Source organism: Acanthochromis polyacanthus, chromosome 10 (genome assembly GCF_021347895.1).
Source record: "Acanthochromis polyacanthus isolate Apoly-LR-REF ecotype Palm Island chromosome 10, KAUST_Apoly_ChrSc, whole genome shotgun sequence".
Taxonomy (NCBI): Eukaryota; Metazoa; Chordata; class Actinopteri; family Pomacentridae; genus Acanthochromis; species Acanthochromis polyacanthus.
The window spans coordinates 17,409,069-17,428,126 of record NC_067122.1 but is presented as its reverse complement, the minus strand read 5'-3'; the positions used below and the strand labels follow the sequence as shown (position 1 = coordinate 17,428,126).

Below are 19,058 nucleotides of genomic sequence, written 5' to 3'. Positions count from 1 at the left end.
CAATGTTCATTTTAATAGTGGAAATTCACTGTACTTGGTCTTTAAAGATTGATACAATGGCTGAGGATGAGCTGATGGTGCATTATTTACTGATGTGTCTCCATTCGATGAGCCTGTCTTCATTGCCTCTTCCCTGTGATGAAACAGTCGATGCATAACTCTGCACGGCAACAAATCAATGACAGTTTGCCTGATCAAAGAGTGGGACACATGCCTGAAACAACATCAGTCTGCATATAAAATATTTAGATGGTGCAGAGGAAGACAGTAGAGCTAGAACAGAGCAAAAGCGGGAGCTGCAGGAAGCACTGCAGGAAGAGCAGTGAGGGAGAGGAACAAGATGACTCCCACTCAGCAACTGATGTGGACTTGTATAGGCTGCTGAAATAGGTTTCTTTTCCTGTCTGTTTTTCCCCCTGTTGCTTTTGAGCATGTTCCCATCTTCTAGTACTCTTCCTGAACTCTCACCGCTGTTAGACATCTGACCATCCACGTCAGTCTGCTTGGCCCAAATACGACTCTCATGCTCAGCGTCTGGCATGACAGCTCGCTAGTCCAAGTGCTTTTTCCTTTTTTTTTCTTTTAAATCTCGTCCTGAGCTTTTTTTTTTAAATAGCACACTCACATTTGAGATTTTTTAGAAAATGACAAACTGTTAATTTATTTTGCTGCACAAAGTCTGATTTGCATATCAAAAAAAGAAAAGCTTTTAGATGGTCTTTGCAAATAAGAAGCTTATTAATAATGTAGTAGAACTGAGCCAGTGTTAGTATGTTGCATTCAGGCTATGCTTTTATCTGTTATGAGACACTGTTCACCAGTACTGTTTACTTTTATGCTTAGGAAATAAACAATAAATAATTTCAAAGCCTGCGCTGTATTTATATTAAATTCATTTACATTGTAAAAAATAATTACTTCAAAGTCATAACCCTGAATATTATCTGTTTTGGTTGATATAGGGACATGCTATTTTTTGTAATATATACTTGAGCTTCTTTAGAAGAGCAGAAACTTAGCTTCTACTCTGAACAAACCAGTGTAGGTAAACCATGAACAGGGCCAGGCAAGCAGGAGTTTAAAATCAGCCACTGGCACATCTTTTGAGGAAGATCCTATTTTTAAAAATCAGCTCAGAAGGCTGTTGCTCAGTTTCAACTTAATGGTGATCTGACACAGCTGTAGAGAAAGAACTGCCAGAGGCACAAAGATGCGTATTCAGCTGGGTTACCTGCTAAATAAAACATCAACGAACCCAGCAAGATCATCTGCCAAAAACTGATTCAGATACCAGGTTGTAACACTACTACTACTACTACTTATGCCATTTCAAATTACGTCTTACATGCTTGAAAGACAGAATGGGGCAACGGAGATGAGAAGAAGAATTTTTTTCCCATCACAGCATCAGAAGTTGTGGTTGTAATAAGAATCGTCAGACATATTTATGCAAAAATACATAATCAACCACTGCTAACCAGATACAGCCCTGTATACTAGCTATTGACAAGTTTTCTAACCTGAGCAAAACATATTGGTCATTAACCATCTCAATGTGGTCCGACTCAGGTATTTTGCTCCTCTTTTGAGTTCTAGCTTAGCCTCAAAAATAGCTTTGTTAGCTAAAGATAGGGGTTTAGGAAAATTGTGATAATAAACAGTTAAAGTTGTCTAATGGCCAATGGGTACAAAAAGCATTAGCTTTCAGTTTAAAACAGAAAATGACCAGAAAATTCTTTATCACAGCTAAAATAATAAACACAGGGTCAAGTTTAGGGGACAAACATGGTACAAAACAATACTGACAGGTTCAAATAAGAAACAAACAGCAGCCTCTGGTGTTAAAATCCAAAGCGTTGTCCACCCATCCATCTACCCAAAGCTCCTCACTTGGTAGATCTCTATCTTCTCAGTTCTTTCTTTGCTTTTCTGTTACAAATAATATTTTTACTGGAGTATATTGTCACAGCTGAACATAACTATGGTCATATTAAGGTGCTTGTATAAATGGCAAATTATCTCTGGAGTCTCAGGATGCACCACAGGCAGTGTGAAACGACACACAACATAGCATTTACAAAACATGAGTACATTAAACAGCTGTTGCTCGGAAAAGAAATACCAAATAATACGTCTGAATATAACGATCTCAAAGAATTAGCAATAGAAATTTATGCTGTAGTGTTTCAAAGAGATATTGTTGTGCATTAGGCAGTATCACAGTTAAGATTAGACTCATTTGTTAAGTTTTTCTGTAAACTGATCCTTCATTCAATGATGAAGGATCGGTGATGAATGAGAATGTGCTTCGCAGTAATGATGTTCCTGTGAGAGTTTCAGCAGGGAGAGAGAAACATCTGCGTGGTAGACAGCCATTGTTGCTGTCTTGTCTGTGTGAAGTACAGAAATAGTCAAAATATGCACATTCTGTAGTGAGACAAACACAGCAGTGTTTTCGCAGCCTGATTATGCTTCTGTCTGTTCTGAGGAAGTCCTCACTGTGACTGACACATTCTGATAAGATCTGTTGCGTGTATTAATACATCATGGTCATAAGAAGTGTAATAGGACAGAGCAGCTTTATGCTTACATGTGCTCATGCAGTAATGTGTAGTGTTCCAGCAAAGAGGCTCTTGCTAGAATGATTTGGGATTTTTACAGTCAATTTAACATTAAAGGTGCTTTTACAGAACGTAAATAATCAATCAAACAATGTATGGCAATCCTAAAGACTGACAAAATGAATTATGACTCGTTTACATTGGTATTTCGACAAGATATCTTGGGCATTAAGCAGTATCAGTTAAATTAGACTTTCATTCAGAAGCTGATGAATGAAAATGTGTCCTGCAATAATGATGCCCCAGTGAGAGTTTCAACGGGAAAGCCAAAATGTCGACTAGACAGAGGAGCTTTACGCTTTCAGGATGTGTTACGAGTGCCCGTGCGGTTACGTGAAGTATTCCAACAGACCCTGTGATCTGTGTGCGCTGGAATGATTCATGATTTTTTTTAAAGTCGATTTAGCATTAAAGTTGCTCTCCCAACTGACTTCTCAAGGTCATGCTGCTCTTACACGGTATAACGAACACAGCAGAGGATTTTCTCATAAGTATTTGAAATGTGTTTACCCAAAACTAAACTGGGAATAGTTCTCCGCAAAATGTACATGGAGGCTGTCATTCCATGTCAGAAATCATATGTTGTAGTTGTTGGCTTTGTCAGGGCACTCTGCTGCTCACAAGATGAAAACCAGCTCCGCAGCAGAAGAGACTATTAGTGTAGGAGCCAGGCTAAAGAGGACACGGCCATGAAAGGGCTAATGCAGCGGTTGCAGTGTAGGTGCGTTCAGTAACGCTAACACATTGTGACTGGCTGATTGACTTTGAGCCAACTCTGTAAAGTTGGAGGTTCTTAGTTAAAAGGCAAGACCTGTCCTCTGCAGTACAGATGCTACAGAGAGCCTTCGAGCTGATAATTAAATGTGCATCCTACTGAGGAAAAAGTCGACAGTCATTAATGTGAGAGGTTCAGCCTTGTTGAGCACTCTGCAGAGGGACTGAGACCTGGCCAGAGATGGCACCCCAATAGAGAGAAGGCTGGTTATAAGCCACAAGTGCACACTTGTGGTCCAGGTTTATTAAATCCCTGAGTCTCTCTTTCACAAAGCTAAACTTAATGTAATACAATACAGATGTCAAACTGAGGGTGTCTGGTGTGTGATTGCTGCAAGATTTGATGCTCACCATCAGCAGTGGTTGTTAAAGTGCTGCTGCTGCTTTAAGTATGTCCAGAATGCTTTTTTTCAAACCTCTCATTTACATATATGAATTTCCCAAGAAAATAATGCTCCGTAGGCTTGTAATTTACTCTGTGAAGGTCATTCATCAATGCTGAATGAGTAGCCAACAGTCAAATTTCACAACATTGCATCATGTAAACAGGCTGATAAATTCAGTCACCATTGCTCATATTAATTATTTATTGGAGACCATTGTTAGTATATAGACAAGACAGGAGGGAAAGTCATGTATCTTAACTTTATTGTGCTTCTTAGGTTTCAGCTTTTGTCTCTCACTTAACATTCTGTCATTTATCACCTAACCAGTTTTCGTGTTAATCCAGCTGAACTGCACAGGTTGATTCCAGATTCTCACTGTAGGTATTAGTATTGTCTGTAAATTATGTGTTATACTCTGTAACCCAAGATTAAGAAAAGGTGGTGAAACTAGTGTTGTAAAACAGTAAAAGAATGCAGGAAATGACCTCACATGAAACTGTCCCCCGTGGATTAATGAAAACATATTACTCAAAATGCCTGAAGTACGGATCATATCTTTCGAAAGCAACGCACATTACAGGAACACTGGAACACAAGCATAGTTTATAGACCTGCTACTGATTGCCTCATGCAGGGGAAAATGCTGATGGTGAACATACACTGTTTGCGGCCCACTGCGAATGAGGTCATACTAGGAAAGTGGTGGGGATGTGGGGATAATGTTTGTTGTGATGGGGCTGATAGTAACCATGCATCTACAGCTTATTTTTGCACTACGTTAATACTGGAAGAGACAACCAATGTCCTTTATCAGGAAGTAGTTACCCCCACGACTTGAAGTTTTGCTCATCCCAAACCATTTCTAGCTGTGCTGTTTTGACGTAGTGTCACCGAAAACACAGATGCTCCAAATTAGTTTCTTGTGATTTGGGTGACACCAACTTAATGTCAACCATTATTTAAGTTGATTGTCGACGAAAGAAAGTAATTCAAGCGCTTATCTGGAGCAATATTGACACTATCATTGGCTCTTGCTCTGCTCTTTTCCATCAAAGTCTTGGCAGTTAATTTACTCTCTTTATTTGAAAAATGCAAGATGCCCCACCGTAGCATCAGCAATGGCCTTTGCACAGGCAGGATAATTGAATATAGTGAACTAGTCATCACTTTTGTCCTTTCTGTTTTATTTGAGCCAAACTGTGTCAGCGGTGTTCAAAACTCATTAGCCTGTGTACATTGCACCAGTGGCATTTATCTGTGCCTGATACTCCCTTTTGGCATATTAATAGTTGATTTGTTATGGCCGAGAAAAGGGAGTCATTTAATTTGATCAAGATAGATTGGGTGTCTGCTGAATGTTTAATGATATTTGTCAAGTGTTAAGTAGGTTTGTGACCACAAAGCGGTCACCTCCAGCCACAGACCAGAAAAAAAGAATATGGCCACTGGCATAGTAACAGACAGCTAATGTCAAGGTGCATTTGTCCAATTTTTGCTACCACAGTAGAAGACTGTTTGGACTAGGTGTCACCCAGTGGCCATCTTCAGAAATATGTGATTGACAGTACTGGAAAAGAAATGAGTAATAAGCTAATAATGAATGTCTATCAAACACCGAGCATAATAAATAAATAAATATAACTGTTAATAATGCTAATTATCTGTGTTTATTGACTAATCACTGAGAAATGAGCTAAGCTCATCTGTGTTTGGACTTTTAGTGCTTTCATAAAGGACTTTACAAATATTCCTAACTTGAACTTGAAAATGTTGGCATGAAAATACACTCCTGAAATTTAATGATGGCATCTTTTTGCCAAACTTGTTTGTGGTCAGAAAGGCCTGTCCTTCACATCAAAGGCTTGTTGCTGCTCAGCACATGTTCCTCACACAGGGTTTGCTTTATTCTCTCACAATAATCACCATCAAATGTGAAAAAAACATCACCCATTTTCTGACACCAATTTAGAGTTTTACTTTTGAAGCAGTGCCTCTACCAGACTGCAATTGAAGATTGAGAATTCCAAGTATAACCTGTGGGCAAATCACAGAAAACAACAAACAAGGTGACAAAAGCACAGTGTTTTCATTGGCTCAGTTTTGCATTGTATGTCTTATTATGTCTGATCTGTTAACTACATGAGTCTCTTCACTTTTTGTCATTCTTCTAATTATCTGAATCTTCCACTTTTGTCTGATAGGTTTTTCTCAGCAGTGACAGTGACTACATGAGCTATGACATCTCAGTCCTACGAGGCTACTCTCATCCATGCAAAATCACTGTCTGTCTCTTACCAGAGCATATTTTGGACCTGCAAGGGATGGACAGAATTCCTGAGTTATTTTTATTCATGGGTTGGTTTTTATTCTCTGGGTGTCCTCCTGATTATCTTCCTTTTCCTATTCCCACAGGAAGAGGAACGGTGGGCTGATACCGTAATTTCTGTCAGCAGCAGTTGAAAATTCAAGTGAAAGAGGAAGAGGAAAGCAAGTGGAAAAAGGTAGAGGTGAGTGAGTGAGGAAGCTATGCTGGTCTGCTGCTTGCATGCTGATGACCAACACGATTCCAACTTTTCCATGTTTTCCCTTTGAGAGGCGCCTCTTTGCCGTCACAAGCCCCATAGCTGTACGCCAATCAACCACAATAAATTCTGATATTGTTTAGATTCCACGTATGCCGCCATCACAGTTCTGACATAGAGGGGCATTGAGATTATTGACAGGAGATCCTTTGGGTGGGGAATCTAGAGCTTGGGCTTGTTGCAGAACATCCTGTGGATCCTCAATCAGTTGAGAAACTTGGGAGTTTGGAGACAGGGTCAACACCGTGGGGCGTTTGTCGTGTTCCTTAGCAGTTTTTGCAGCATCGGGGTACACTTTCAATCCTGGCATTGTCGTGACATTGCCATGAGGAGATGTGCTTAATCTGCAACAGTGTTACAAGATGGTTTATTGTCCCCCGCCGCGCGAAGAGGAGGACCTAGTATTCGCCTCCGTCCGTCCGTCCGTCCATCTGTACGTCCGTCCGTCCGTCCGTCTGTACGTCCCGCATCCTTGTCTGCGTGATATCTCATGAAGGAATTGTCGGATCTTCGTCAAACTTGATGTCAACATGTATTAGGATGATCCCCTGACACCAGTCAATTTGGGTGACCTTCACATAATTTTCAAGGTCACACCGAGCGTTTGTTGACTTTGACTGTCAAATCCTTGTCTGCGGTGGGGGACATGGACACGTTAGTGGCAAACACTTGTGTCAAAGTTAAATCCACATGAATGCCAGGACCCAAGGTTTCCAAGCAGAACATCTCCTTGCACATGTGCTAACTTCTTGTTTTCATTGCTGCACCTGTTTCTGTTCTGAGAAACTAACTTTCCCACTCACAATCAACACAAAACATGGCATTGAATGAAAGAAACATTTACATTTCTAGATAGATGTCGTGTGTTTTATGGACTTAGAGAAGATTTCCAACTGTAAAGCTCATAGTGGGTAGTGCTGTGGGAGTATGGTATACAATACTCCAATAAAATGAGTTTCCTCTGTAGGTTTGCTGGAATTACCTTTTGAAGTCAAGGAAGAAGCTGAGAAATCTATATGGAGATTCTGCTATTTCACGTTGTAAAGGGTCAGTTAAGGTTGTTTGGACCTGTGATAAGGGTACCTCCTGAGTGGCCTTTAAAGGTTTCACCCACACATCCAACTGGTAGGGTAGACCCAAAACACCCGGGAGGAAATATAGATCTCATATGACATTGAGATGCTTCAGGAACCCCCAGAAGAAATTGGAACATTTTACAGGAAGGAGGAGCAGCTGGACTAACTTTTGCTCAGCCTACTGCCATCACCACCCAGCCATGGATAAGCACAGGGAAATGTATGGATGGATGTCATCAGTCAGTAATGCATTCCTGAAGTTACTCTGTGATGATATAAATTACCATATAGATTGTACAGGCGAGAGAGTTCTTCATAAATAATTTTTTATCCTGTCACAAAACCATCTCATTTAACCTGGGATGAGTTCTGAGGTTGCTGTGAAGGGCATGTTTGATAAAAGTGGGGCAGGCTGGTGTGTAAAGTAGCTTACATGTTTTTTTTTTCAGCTCACTTCTTGTCAACCCACTTACATTCGTTTCATTTAGTGTCTACATCACCGAAAATGTATTTCTACAGCTTTTAGAGAATGACTGTGAACTTGTTACTTTGATCGGTGGTGGGTGTGTGAACATGCTGAAAGGTCTAAATATAACTCTTCAGCCACACGTATTACAACAGTGTGAACATTCTGGCATATTAGTGATCACAGGCATTCCCCCCATACACACGTCTCACAACTGGTTTTTATTCTGGTGCTGTGGCACATGCGGATCGTATTTTGTAACATCAACAAAAAAAAGCGCTAATTGGCAGTTCTGCAAAGGCCTTGAAACTTAAGTTTGAGGTGTAGTTGAAAAGCTTTCCTAACTAAGTCACATGCAGCAAAACACTGCATTGTCTACCATTGGCTAAGGAGCATAAAAAATGTGTTACTAACCAAAACAGTGTGTCTAAAAATTCAAGTTGAATTGTCAGGATCTGTTTATGAGAGAGTCAAGGGTTTTGATTTTTGTTTTATACTTTAAAAGCTCTGAATACTAATTCTTTCTTTGTTGGGTTTCTCATTAGAGACAAAACAACATCTCATTAGGTTGTTTGAAAGTACATTGGACAAGGCAAAACTCTCTGCCTGCTATTTCATGCACCAACTACTGCGTACTGAACTGTTGACATGGTAGCAGAATAATGTATTCTTCTAATCCATGTCGTCTCTTTTAGACAACAACATTAGATTTGTTTTGCATTACACAGTGATCGCACTTTCTGTTTATAGCTGCGAATTGATATGACAGCTCCAACAAACCATTCTCAGCTGTCATTATGGAGTTGTTGCGGATGGTTAATATGTATAGACACTAAGCTCACATTTACAATTAGATATTAGACATGAACCAACATCGACACACATCTGGAACGAGTGAAAACGATTGAGAGAGAGAATGAGGTTCATCTGAAACACAAAAATCGGAATAACAAAATGTATGAGCAGCAATTAACTGTGTGCAGTTTGAATGTTTTTAATCTACTTATAGGAAAGCTTCAGCTATTGAAAAAACAGGCATTTTTTTCTGCATACTGTGCATTTGAACGTATAGTATTTGTGAGGGCTGTGCAGTATAAAACATGTTTTGTCAACTACAAGTTGTTCATAAAAAGGTTTTAGCGCTTTCTGTTTCTCTCTTCTGTTTTTGAGGCGGCTACTTATTTGGCATTCAGAGGAGATGAAAGCTTGTAGCACCACTTTATAAAACAATTGACAAGCCTGTTCTTTTCTAATTGTCTCTTATTAGGCAAACAATAAGGTGAATAATGGCACGCTGATGCACATCAAGAGAGAATGATGGTGGACAACAGAGGGAGACGAGATTGGCAGCAAGCAGCCACTTTGTCCGTAATTATCCATGGTTTTATTAGCACGCCACGTGTTAATTTGTTATGCTAAATAATGAGCTGTATTGAAAATTAATGAGTGCTTTCAGAGTGATTTTTAATCATAATTCATTATTCAGTCTGCAGCAAATAAACGTAATTGACAAGTAAGTGGATACAAATGTAACTAGTTTATTGTAGGAATAGTTTGGAGCTCTGATTCTCATTCTGTTAGTGCCACAAAGACCATGAAATTATATCAAAACAAGCCATTAAAGGGGAACCGTTTTTTTCAACCTGGGGTCTGTTTTCATATGTCATTTCATACATGTGAGTGATGGAGAAATTAATTTTCGACATAGCTCCAGTATTTAGCCAGGCAGGCGGCTTAGCAGCTCAGCTAGCAGCTCGGCTAGCGAAAAGTATGGGGCAGCTGCCCCCCCCCCCCCCCCCCGCGTCAAAGTCCGCCCTAACGTGCTTTTGCCCCACACTGACCAGCTCAGATAGTCTCAACGAGTGTCCCACAACATACTAGAGATGAGAAGTGAACGAAAACCTCCACATTACCTGGCGATCGCTCTTTGTTGTGGTCTGTATCCAAATCTCAGGACGCTAGAACGCAAATCTCGTTCCGAAATCGCATGAGAGCTCGCGCCAAAACACCGCGCGATTTCGGAACGAGATTTGCGTTCTAGCGTCCTGAGATTTGGATACAGACCACAACAAAGAGCGATCGCCAGGTAATGTGGAGGTTTTCGTTCACTTCTCATCTCTAGTATGTTGTGGGACACTCGTTGAGACTATCTGAGCTGGTCAGTGTGGGGCAAAAGCACGTTAGGGCGGACTTTGACGCGGGGGGGGGGGCAGCTGCCCCAGACTTTTCGCTAGCTGAGCTGCTAGCTGAGCTGCTAAGCTGCCTGCCTGGCTAAATACTGGAGCTATGTCGAAAATTCATTTCTCCTTCACTCACATGTATGAAATTACATATGGAAACAGACCCCAGGTTGAAAAAAACGAAGTTCCCATTTAAAGTCCTAAAAATTATAGATATGTAGGTATAGATGTACATATTTTATCAGAGTTTACTTATTTTATTAAACTGGAGCTGCTGTTCTTGGTTTTTATTCCAATAAATATTCAACACGATCCAAGCGTTGTCAAAGTGATGTGCATGAAAATCAATAAGATAAGGAGTAGCAACATATAGACATCTTTAGTCAATGTTTTAAAATCTTATGTCCAGGTGTTAGGCTTTGGAATCTGGAAGTATTTTCAGAGCAGCTGCTCAGCTCATCCTTGCCAAGTTCTCCTCTCCGTCAGTTGTGGGTGACTCACTGGAATCCCTCCTGAACCAGCTAGGAACAATAGCATATTAGGAACCAAATGATGAGCCATGTGTTCTGTTTTTTCTGATTATTTCACACTGACAAAAAAGTAACATTGGACCTGGCTGGCCCAGAAGTAAACAGTGACTGTCGATGGTGGGAATTCGTCTGTTGACTGTCTCCTGTTGTCTTTCTGGCTGCCATCTGGTGTCAGTATTTAACTGGAGCCTCTGTAAGGCCATGTCTCTGTTGGATTGTTGTAATGTAACATCTGAAACATTTTTCGAAGTGCAGCTTGCCAGAAGCTGTGAGCAAATCATTCATTTTCACCTATTTTTTGGAAGGTGTTTTAAATTACCTTAGTTTTCAGCTGCTGCACTTGACTTAATGTGTCTGATGTATGAAGCAGCTGACAAGTTCGTCGAGGTAATCTAAATGTATCTATCAATCTATATGTCTGTCTGTCTGTCTATCTCTCTGTCTGTCTATCTGTCTATGTTTAGCTAAATAACAGGGATCAGGAATATAGAGCTGAGTCTGAAAATCTTCATTATTCACTATACACTCTAATGCACTACATTTACCCAACCATCTGCCAGTTTATTGAAGTGTCTGAATCAGGGCGTAAATGTGTCCACTAGTGCACTCAAAAATTCTTCAGTGGAGAAAAGTGGGGTAAATGACATGTACACTACTTTCCAGTAACATTCCCAAAATGCAGTGTGCAATGTGCCGCATTTTACAGATGCCAAAAATACCTGAAAACTGTGCGCACCATTTTGCTACGGTTTCCCTGTTAAATGACACGCGATACAGTGTGAAATGATGTGACAGGCTGTATGGTACATTTGGCGGATATGTTAGACGTGTTCCTCACTCAGCAGCAGCATGTATATAATCTCGGTTTAAAAGGCAGTGTGCACAGTAGATCCAACTACAGTTGCAAAAAACACAACATGGTGTTCAATATGCTGGAGCGTTATGCTATGTTTTGTTTGGGCTGAATATGGCCCTACAGCAAAATGGCAATGATTAGTATGTGTACTAAATTTCAGTTTCTTGCTCAATATTACCAACAAAGAGGTGATTTCAAACAAAGCCTTAGACTGCAAGTGAAAAAATATGTATGGGCATGGAAGTGAAGTGACTGTCAGTGAGAATGCATTTTTCACGGTCATTCGTTCATCTTAAATTAAATTAGAGCAGAGCCAGAAAGTGGGAGGGCTGCGTTATTTATGACTGACTATTTCTTAGATAGTAGGCAACATGCCATGACATAATGCATTACTCCATATGGCTGTATTGTCTCTGTAAAACCGTAGCTGTTAGAAGGATTATTTATGGAATCCCCACCACGAGCACCTACAGTCTAACACCCTGTGTGTGTGTGTGTGTGTGTGTGTGTGTGTGTGTGTGTGTGTGTGTGTGTGTGTGTGTGTGTGTGTGTGTGTGTGTGTGTGTGTGTGTGTGTGTGTGTGTGTGTGTGTGTGTGTGTGTGTGTGTGTGTGTGTGTGTGTGTGTGTGTGTGTGTGTGTGTTCAGGTGCTGGCTATACTTGTGGGGACCAAATGTCCCCACAACTGTAGGAAAACCGAAAACAATGTCACTTGTGGGGACCTCATTTCGGTCCCCACAAGTTTAAACAGTGTTTTCTTGGCCATGTTGTTGTTACTGAAAAAAGTAAAAGTGCAAAAACGTTTTTTTAGGGTTAGGCATTGTTTTGGTCTGGCTTAGGGTAAGGGTTAGGGGTTAGATATGAATGGGAGTCAATGGTATGTCCCCACAATGATAGAAAAACACAGTATGTGGGTGTGTGTGTGTGTGTAAACTCAGCCTGTGCATCTGCTGTGGACTATTACTAGTCATTGCCTCCATCCGCAGCCTACTGTGAAATTATTGTCTGTTTTTCACTCAAACATGCGGTTTCATGCTAGTCTGACTTGTTTTCTCATTACTTCCCCCATCCTCACCCCTCCTCTCCTCCTGCTGCTTGTTGTCTGTCGTATGATGCTCACCTCACTTTATCCTCATCCTTTTCTCTCATTTGTCGCTGTTCCTCCCTGTTTCTCATGACCTCCCTTGGTCTCCGAGTTTCTCTCTCTCACTCTCCTCCCCCGTCCGTGTCTCCAGCCCGTCGACGTCCACGGCGGTGCAGCTCATTGCTAACTAGGCTGCCTCCAAGCACACAGGTACGCCTCCCCCCTCCTCTGCTCCCTCCTCCACTTCATGCTCTATTTTTAACTCCACTCTCCAAGATCTTTCCCCATGATTCTCACTCTACAACCCCAACTCACATCACTGTCAGCACCTCTCTAACATTCTTGCCAAATGATAGGAGACTGTCGGCCAATACCTGTTTATTAATTGATGCCCATCGCTGCTTGTCTGTTTTTTTTTTTTTCATTGAAGAGGTGCTGTCTCAACATTTTGATCTGTGGGAAGTGAGTGGTGCTGCATGCACTTTTTTTCCCCCGTAACAACATCAGATGCTCTTGTACTGTTGCTATCCTCTTGTCTTTTATCACATCATTTTATAGATGTGAGTTCATCAGCGCAGTGAGTTGAGGTGGAGGACATGAAGCAGGACATGAGAGAGGGAGGAGACACCAAGGTCATAAATAGCAAACAAACCGGTAACATTACAATTGCAAATGCAGCAAAACCTGCTGAGAGCCATGTGTTTTCAGAAAATATATTCATTTATGTCTTAAATGGTTTGCCTTGTAAAGCTGCCACCTTTCCTCGCAGCTTGGAAGCATCTCAGCACCTCCACCAAGTGTAAACATAATGCACTTGTTGGACTGTAGTCCGGGGCCCGATCAGCCCCCTCCTCACACAGCCGCGGGTCTTTTAATGCCCGTCGACTGCTTTCCCAGCGCATATTCTCACGACAAGAGCTAACGGCACAGAACCTCCACCAGTGGAAGGTTACTCCACTCTGCAGATTCTCTGTTTAGGCAGGAGAGGCATGTTGACTCTATTATGTACAGTTTGAGTGGGCGTGCAGTTCTCACAGGCGAGCTGGTGCTGCTGGTAAAGAATAGCATTAAATAGATTGAACTGAGAGTGTAGTCCTGCTTATTGTTACAAGCTTTTGTACTGAATTTATTTATTTATTTATTTATTTTGAAAAATAGGTCAGATGCTCGATATTACAGATGATCTCTTCACTACCATTACAAGCAAAATGCCATTTTATGATTATGCAGTTTACAGATTCAGCTCTGTACATTTCAAGGAGACACCGGTTTTGTGATTTATCCCATCACCTGGGATCCTGTAAGAGACATATTGATGGCTGAGTAATGCAACATCCATTCTCAATTATGTAGTTTTATTTATTGCCACCTTTGAGCTTGTGAATCTTAATGGAGGACAAAATAAATTCAAAATCTGTGTTTTTCTGTCAATTAGGACATTTGTTCCCATGGTTACACTGTTTGTCTTTTGATGTGAAGCATTTACATTTAATATGAACTTGGTCAAGGTTGTCTTTGATACAAAAGGGAAGAGGGACATGGAGAGGAAAAGAGTATGAAAAAGGAGAGATTGAGGCTCATTTAAAAGTCAGTGAAGCCCGGCTTTTGTCTATTGGCAAGCATTGTTTGCTTTTAATGATGGCCTCTCAAGAACAGATTACACTCTAAATACCTGCTGACTTAAAAGACAAATTTCCATTTTCCCCTGTGTAATACAGACAATTGAGAGTGGCTGGCTGTGTCTGAAGTAAACAACACTTTGTCAGCCTTAACCACACGTTCTGACTCGGTAATGATCCTCGTCTGTGTTCCCAGACATGGCATTTAGGACTAAGGACAGACCTGCCTCGCAGCATTCCTGCCTGATTTCCCCATGCAGAACGAGGTAGACAGGTATGAGAGAATCCATTTGTCAAACCCACAGTCCTTCACGGCTATAGACAGCTGCTGTCAATGGGAGGCTTTTGAGTTATGATGTGCCCTACCAAATGAAACATGCAGCCTGTTTTTAGAGGGAGGTTTCACAAGGATTTTGCACACATGGACACTCTAACTTCCCCTTCTGCCCCTCACCTCCTGTCGTGGTTACATACTTTCCAAGTGCTCAGTCTTTGCCTGTCAAGGAGGCATACTCTGTGGCAGATGCAAGAGGCCAAGAAGTGACATGCTGAGATAATGTAGACAGTGAAGCTGCCAAAGTTGTGATGCTCAATGCAGCACTGCGTTTAAAGCTCTGAATGAACAGCAATCATCGCAGTCCTTTCAACTTTAAAAATTCCGAAGTTGAATAAGTAGCCTAGCATGTATGTGCCATGTTATCCCGTCTCCTTCCTCACCATGTCGTTTCTCTGTGCATACTAATCAACAAGGCAAAAAGCAGACTCAAGCACTTTCAGTAAATTTTAATTATTTGGTCTTGGACAGCAATATTTTAGGTGAAAGAAGGAGCTGTTCAAGTAACTGCACTAGCAGGGTCTTTGTAAATTGGCTCTTTTCTATGAGCCACAAGAGTCCTCTGTCTCTTATTTTATCTTATCATGTTCGCTTTTGCTTCGTCCTTCTCTGCTCTCCCTCTTCCCTCTGATGTCTGTTCCTCACTCATCTTCATTCACTTCCTCATTTTCAGGCCTGGAAATAGCATAAATAGATTATTAATATGAGAGAAGCAAGCTCTTTTTTTTTGGGGGGGGGGGGGGGGGGGGGGGCGCTTTCTCTTTCCCACTCATGTCCCTTCCTCTCCTCTTGTCTCATCCCTCCTCCCTTCTCCTGCGTATGCCTTCTGACAGCCGAGGTACCCTGCAGCCTGCCTTGGCCAGGTATAGCAGTAGATGAAAGGTTTGTAGCCAGAGCTCTCTTTCAAAGATGCCTTCTGCTGCATCCCTGCTCTCCATGGGCACTCAGTTGTCCCTGCCAGGCAGATGGAAAGAAAGAGGGCAAGGGAAGGAGAGGAGGGAAGGAAGGATGGAAGTGGAAAAAAGAGCGAAGATAAGGTTACCAGAGACAAGCAGCAACTGAAAGTAAAGAGACCGTGAGATCTCCAGACTTGCCCTTTCTCCAGATGTGGAAGCTGTACCTTCTCTCTGTATGGCATCAAAGAAGCTTGACATCCGGGTGAGAGAGCTAAGGGAAGTGATGTGCCCTTTCTTTCACTCTGCTCCAGTTTGAAGCTGCTCTTATACATCCTTACTGAGTCTGGAGGCCGCCGTGGGACATGAAGGAGTTTTTGAACGCGATCCTGACATGTTTTCATCATCTGATGTCTTGGAATCACACTGAGGTCTGAGTTGAGCTGAAGAAGTAACATCGTGTGCCCTCGACAAAATCCACTGAACTTCATCCCTCAAGGTGAAATTTGAATTTCCTGTTTAACTTCAGTGCCCAGTCATGACAGGATTGATCTCATCATATGTTTAGTCTGGATTTGTTTTACAAGTGTGCTGCAGTCTGAACACACATAAACCCTGTGTGTCCACTTCTCAGATTCTGAAGTATTGTTTAACCACAACTACTGTAAGACTAACACAGAGGCTTAAAATACAAAGGCTTCTTAAAAATTTATAGTGTAAATGAGTGGGATGAGAAGAAACTCACACTGCTACAGCGGTGAAATGGAGAAAGCAAAGAAAGCACAACGGATTAAACATTTAAAGATAAAGATCACAGGTTGTTGATGAATTTATTTTAAAGAGTAAAAGGAGAAGGCATAATCCAACTAAATTCAAAACATACAGTTGGAACCTTATATCAAATATCCGATATATCTGTTAATGCAGGGATTAACACCACCCTAGAACTATATTACTTTGTGTTCTTTTTCTATTTAAGGGATGTTTACATTGATAAGGTTGTGGAAAAGCAAGAGAACTACCTCACCATCCCACTTTCAGCACAGAAAAGCTTGGTATTGGTAGACCCAGCTTTCTGTCATCAGGGCCCTCATTCACTTGTGAAAGCATCTTGTCTTGGGATGAAGTCAGAGTCCACAGTTAAAGTTTAACACCCAGTTAAAAAAGAAATTTGGCTTAAAACACAGGAAATATATCTTGTCAGTGCTCCGTTATGCTCGATATAGTCTGAGGCCTCATCTTCTAAACTGCTTTACAAGCAATTACGAAACCAAATCAAAACACATCACCCGGAAATCCAAACAGATACAGCTTCTGTCAGAGAACTCATTGCCTTGAAATAATTGAAAACTTTAAGTGTAAAGATATTGCAGCTGCTGTCAGAAAGCAAACGATTTGTTTACTTTAAAATAACCATCCTTGAAGCCAGTCTCCTCTGTGATTGCAGGAAAGACAGACTGATTCTGTGGTAAACCTACATAAATCTGATCTGAAGACAGACTAGATAATGCACTGTAGGTCTGCACTCAGAGATTTAGCCTTTGGATGCTGCAGTGACAGGAGATACTAAGGGGAGGCAGTGCAGCCAGTAAAACAACTGACAGTTGGTCATTACGAAAGACGCAGGTGGGCCAAAAATCAATCACGCCAACACTGGCCTGGACTGTGACAGATGCCTGACATCTGCTTGATGAAGAGCTCTGCTGTTCCTCTGAGCTGGGAAAAAAGGAGGGAAAGGGAAATGGGGGACAGCATGGGGGACTCGGGATGAGTTGGACGATAAGGTGTGATGACGGCAATGGATCAGAGAACCGACACGAAAAAAGCAAAAGGGCGCAGGTACTGTATATGTTAATGAATGGATATTTGACCAAAAGTAAAGGGAGATGTCAGCATTTTAGTGTCCAGAGGAAGAAAAGAAGATGAAGAGATCAGGGGAAGTAAAGCTAAGCAAGGTCAGGCCTGGAGAGCAGCGCTAAAGACATTTTCGTCAGGCTGTCATTTGATGTGGCTCCAGTTACTGTTACAGCACTTTAACACGCTGCATGCACTTTTTAGAGCAGGTTTGTGGTCTGTGTTTTGACAACACCTTTATAGGCTATTTCATGGTGTCTGCTCTAACGATATGAGGAAGTATTTCAAGTGTGAAATGCCACTGCATTATTGGCTCACACTCAATAACTCGGAGCACTTGATTTAATTTTTTTTTGTCAATCTCCTTCTACTTTAAAAAAAAATGCATACATCAAGGTGAATTTTTTTGCTCAGGCTTAAAATCTTGGTTCTACAGTAAATGCATATTTCAAAGAGCACTGAAGTCCAATGGGATTGGTTTACAACAGCCTCTGCTGCTCCAACAGTTTCTAATGCATTTACAGAAAAATAACTGGAATCACAAGGCATTTATTTATTTATTTGCTACTTTATTAGCTACTTTAAGGTGTACGTGTTAGACAAATGGACAGCAACAGCTTACACCTGCATTTGCAGTCTTTTTGTTGTAACCACCATGTCTGCAAATGAAGATAGATCCAACTGATGCTAGTATCCTCTCTTGACAACTGTTTCAGCAGTTTAGAGGGTTTTATGAAACACAGAACACACTGTGGTGCTTGTATCTCAGTGGCTTTTCTGCTTAATGAAATATAATTGCAACCGTGGGCAAATGGAGGAAAATAAACATCAGAACAGGACCTTTGTAAGCTTTACAGTCATGGGACCATTGGTTTTTGAGAGAAGATACTGTACTTGCTGAGGTACTCTGATTAGCCGTTGATTTGAAGAACTGTTGTTTCTGACTGTCATATAAATTGAGTATTTGATTACACACGTGTACATACAAGCATTTAGCATCATTTCAGAGGTAATCGCACCTAAAAGCATTCAAGTGCAATGGATGTGGTTAGTGTTGGTGTGAACGTGGTGGTTGCTTAGTTGTGTGAAATACTATCATGGAAGAACAGCAATGGTTAAAAGCAAGACCAGAGATTTCTTTAAAGAATTGCTGCAATGAAATTTGAATTTTCTTAACTTATCATCATGTCCATATGGTGTTTATGTGCTAGAAGACACATCGTGAGTACAATAATTACTCGATGTCATTGTCAGAACAGTTCTTCCCCGAAATTACTGCATACTGATGACAGTTTGAAAAACCTGGATTTAGACAGCACGGATTTCACACATACCAAACTAAACAAAGTGCACTGATCAGACATAATGTTTTGACCACCTGCCTAATTTTGTGTTGGTCTCCTTTATGCTGCTAAAACTCCTCTGACCAAGTGGGGCATGGACACAGGACCTCTGGGGATGTCTTGTGGCACTGGGATGGTGGCAGTGAGTTCTGTGGGTTTTGTGGGTTGCAGGGTGGGACCTACCTAGATCAGACTTATCCTGGCACATCCTCAATAAGATTTTGATCTGGGGCGTGTGGAATCTGGGTAAACAGCTTAGCTCTGTTGTGCTCCGCAGGCCACTTCTGTGCAGTTTTTTGGGGTGCATTGTCCTGCAGAGGGTGGCAACTGGCATCAAGGACTGCTGTTTAGCTGGGTTGTACATGAATGTCACAATTCGAGGTTTCCCAACAGAACATTGCATTATATCAACATGATCGATGTCATTCGCTTCACCTGTCAGTGGTCATAATGTTGTGCCT

General features: G+C 41.3%; 1 protein-coding gene across 3 annotated transcripts in view; it reads left to right on the top strand.

The window, feature by feature from the left end:
* mid2 (midline 2) overlaps nt 1-19,058 on the top strand; it is a 154,037-nt gene that overhangs the window by 23,767 nt on the left and 111,212 nt on the right. For 2 of the 3 annotated variants that reach the window (XM_022188985.2, XM_022188973.2), the window contains exon 2: nt 6,194-6,288. The gene's annotated coding sequence lies outside the window, so the exon portion shown is untranslated. The remainder of the gene's footprint in view (nt 1-6,193; nt 6,289-19,058) is intronic. The other variant, XM_051954265.1, reaches the window with a different exon arrangement.